The 3,677-nt window shown below is 49.3% G+C and overlaps 1 pseudogene; it reads right to left on the bottom strand.

The window, feature by feature from the left end:
* Positions 1-1,172: 1,172 nt before the first annotated feature.
* On the bottom strand, positions 1,173-1,583 carry LOC146172476 (ubiquitin-conjugating enzyme E2 S pseudogene; annotated as a pseudogene).
* Between the last annotated feature and the right edge of the window lie 2,094 nt (positions 1,584-3,677).

Below are 3,677 nucleotides of genomic sequence, written 5' to 3'. Positions count from 1 at the left end.
CACCGTGAAGGTGCTGGCTTGACGCTGGCGGCTTGCGGGAGCAAAAGCGGTGCTGTCTTCGGCCGGCGCTTGAGCGAAATGCTGCCGTGTCAAGTGACGACTTTCTAGAGACTGGGTATACAAATAACTCCAACTTCGTTAATGCAGCTTCAGATACCGCATACCATCAAAGTGCAGCAGCAGACGAACGCCTTCGCTTTAGCGCAAGCACTGAGAGCGAGGGTAGCTATTCAAGTGTACGCATCGTTTTTAGTTGGTATCTCTCCTATTATTAGAAACGCTCATAAAATTACGATAAACATTTTAAAACATTGTAATTCTCAAAAAATGTATGAGTAATATGAAGTGTCCTGCTGTCGATACTACACACTCGCCTGCCGGACAAAGTGTAGTGAGTTCTCCAAACTTCCTTTGCGCTGAGTGTGTTCGGCAGCGAGTGTCATTAAAGTTCATCGTGTGACACGATGCGAATGACACTAAAGGCGAGTGCACTCGTTGAAAGTGACACTAAGCTTGCTCGTCTGACCGGGGTATAAGCTTCGCGTTTAAAAGTATCACCCGATAGCATTTCCATCACACGGACGATGTTCTCCGCCTTTATGTATGTATTTGTATATTTTCTCTTATAACCTGCCGGGCGCTGACGTTACTGGTAAGCTCAGACGCCGCTTCTTGAAATTTGATGCGTCCTTGTGCGCGTTCGTTTTGATCTCGATGCAAAGCCACAATACACAAGCTCCACCTACAAAGCAATTGCGCGATGGCGTTTCGCATAATCGGACGACCTTTTTTGCGTTTATTATTTTTTTTCCTTTTATTTTGGCAGTACTTTTTTCACCGATACTTAGCATCAGGAGTCATCGCCTTTCCATTCTGAGCCTTTTGACTCTTTAAACACATTTATCATTTTTAATTTGTTTTATATTTTGTTTTGTTTGGTTTGTGGGGTTTAATGTCCCGAAGCGACTCAGGCTATAAGACTCCGTAGGGGAGGACTTGAAATTTCGACCACCTGAGGTTTTTAACGTGCACTGACAGCGCACAGCATACGAGCGCCTTGCTTTTCACCTCCATCGAAAAGCGGCTGCCGAGGCCGGGATACGATCCCTCAAACATGAGCACATGAGCGCCTTAACTTCTGCAACACACCGGCGGGTGTTAGTGATATAGTCTTACCTCTCGAGCCGCATGCGGCCAGCCTCCTTGTTAGGCGCCGACTCTGGGTGGGGGGCGATGAGCAGGCACTTGATGGTGAGCAGGATCTGCTTGAGGCCCACGTCTAGCTTACAGTCCTTCTTCAGGGAATTGACGCAGATTTCCACTGATGGAAGAAAACCCGTGGCGGCGACGCCGGGAAGTCCTTCGGCAGCACCACGCGCACTTTGAAGACACCGCCAGCGTAGGGGGTGCCCTGAAGTCTTTCGATGCTGGCCTCAATGTCAGTAACGTCCTCTTCGTTGACGATGACCCAGATTCCCTCGGGTGGCTGACGAACAAGCTCGCAGAGCTCCCGCGACACCTGCCGCAGATTCTGCCACAGAACCTGCGGTGGAAGGTTTTCGACGTTCGAGCTACTGGACATGTTGAAATCCCCCAACCAACACACGACGGTCTGTTTCGGATCAAGCACCGAAGGTACAGCTAGCAGCACATCATTGGAGAAACGGCCAGCACTACTTTTCAAGTGGCAATGATCGGACTCGCGAGACAACGCGTGAAGATCGAAGGCCTCCAGCACACCATGTACGCTTACGACTTCACGGTCTGGGTTACCTCTGGGTCACTCGGCCAGAAAGAAGAAAAACTTCAAGAAGCGGCAACTTGCGTGGAAGAGTACGTCCATGCACTAGGCCTCGCCTGCTCCACAGAAAAATCCGAACTTCTGCGAGTTCACAAAGCCAAACACAAGGAAGGGACCCTCAATGTCTCCCTCGAAGGACAACAACTTCTCGAACGAGGCAAGAAACGAGTCTAGGGAATGTTGCTGCAGAGCAACCAGCGATGCGGCCATACGCTCGGCCTTCTAAAGAAATCGACCCCTCATGTCGCCAGGATGATCACGCGCGTGTCGCAGAAGCGAAGCGGCATACGAGAGAGGGATAGCCTGCGCCTGGTTCAGAGCCTGGTGCTCAGTCGCGTGGGCTACGGCAGCAAAGGAGAACTGAAAAGTGCAGATATCATGCTCCGCAAAGCTTATAAGAAAGCCCTGCACCTACCAATGAACACCTCCAACGCAAAACTACTAGCTCTTGAAGTTCACAACACCTTCGAAGAGATCAAAGAAGCCCAACAGGCCGCGCATATAGCCAAGCTGTAGCAGACTCCTACGGCGCGCTCGCTTCTTAGGCAACTGGGGCTTGGCGGAACTGCGGAAATCAAGAATTATACTGCGAGCACACCGGACGCAAATCGCCAGACGCTACAGGTTAGCTCCTTTCCCCGGAACATGGACCCCAACTTGCATATGGCCCGTAGGGCAGCCCGGGCGAAGTATGTACGACAAAAACTAGCTAAAACTCCACAACGGTTCACGGACACGGCTTCGTATATAGGAAGCTCACATAACAGCGCAGTGGCGGGAGCTATTGATTCCAACCTAAAGGAATTAGCTAGCGCCTCAGTCAGAAATTGCATGGTAACCGAAGGGGAGGAGCTGGCCGTTGCTCTAGAGGGGGCAGCCCGGTATCAAAGCAACACGTACCTTATAATTGTTAAAGATTCGAGAAAAGCGTGCCGAAACTACATGAACGGCCGTGAAGGTCGCGCCGCGCTCAGGCTCCTCCAGAGCGCGACCCCATCCAAAGTCACACAAAACATTTACTAGGTGCCAGGACACATCGGCATAGCGGTGAAGGAATGCGCCGACGAGTTAGCTCGAGGGTATACGAGCCGAGCTTCCTCCCAATCGGACGATCTACCCGAGCGATTCGGCCCTACGTACTCATACATTCTGAACTACAATAAGGGGGTACGGATCCGCTATCTGTCGCCTCATCGAGAATTAAATTAACAAGATGCAGTGTACTGGCAAAGACTGCAGATAAGAACATTCCCAAACCTGCATATCCTTCGCAAGATTTACCCGTTGCAATATCGGGACACCTGGCCGTTTGATACCACTTCACGTGGGAATGTAGTAATAACGATAGATTTCGTAAAGACCAGAGTGCGGAAGAGTGGGAGAGCCGGCTCTCCAGCGGCGATCTGGGTTGCCAACTAGGTCTTATCCAGCTCGCCCAATGAGCAGCGAAGCTCAGAGTAGCCCTGGAATAGGGGCGCCGACCCCGTGAGAAGAAGGAAGATGGACCTCTTCTTTCTCGTCTGCTGCTAGCACAAGACCTTTCAAGAGAAATTAACGTATTTCCTATCCTGTCCTAGTGTATAGGTAGTTGACTATTTATATGTTGAATGTTATTGATTAGTCTCATCAATTACTGTATTTTCCTCCTGAGCTTTTTGACACGTTTGAGCCCCTTTCCTGGAATTTTTCTTTTATTCAATTATTGTAACTAACGGATGAATCACTCATTCTGAATTTTCTTAATTAGCATTTTAAGCATTCGCTTTTCGTTCTGAATATTTTGACACCTTTGTACCAATTTTTATCGTTTCAAATAATTCATGAATTACGATGATTTCATTAACTCGTCATCGCCTCTAAGAAATGAATCCTCTCA

Source organism: Amblyomma maculatum, unplaced genomic scaffold (assembly GCF_055883805.1).
Source record: "Amblyomma maculatum isolate TAMU_Amacu unplaced genomic scaffold, ASM5588380v1 scaffold_13, whole genome shotgun sequence".
Taxonomy (NCBI): Eukaryota; Metazoa; Arthropoda; class Arachnida; order Ixodida; family Ixodidae; genus Amblyomma; species Amblyomma maculatum.
This window is presented reverse-complemented; position numbering and strand designations above follow the sequence as displayed.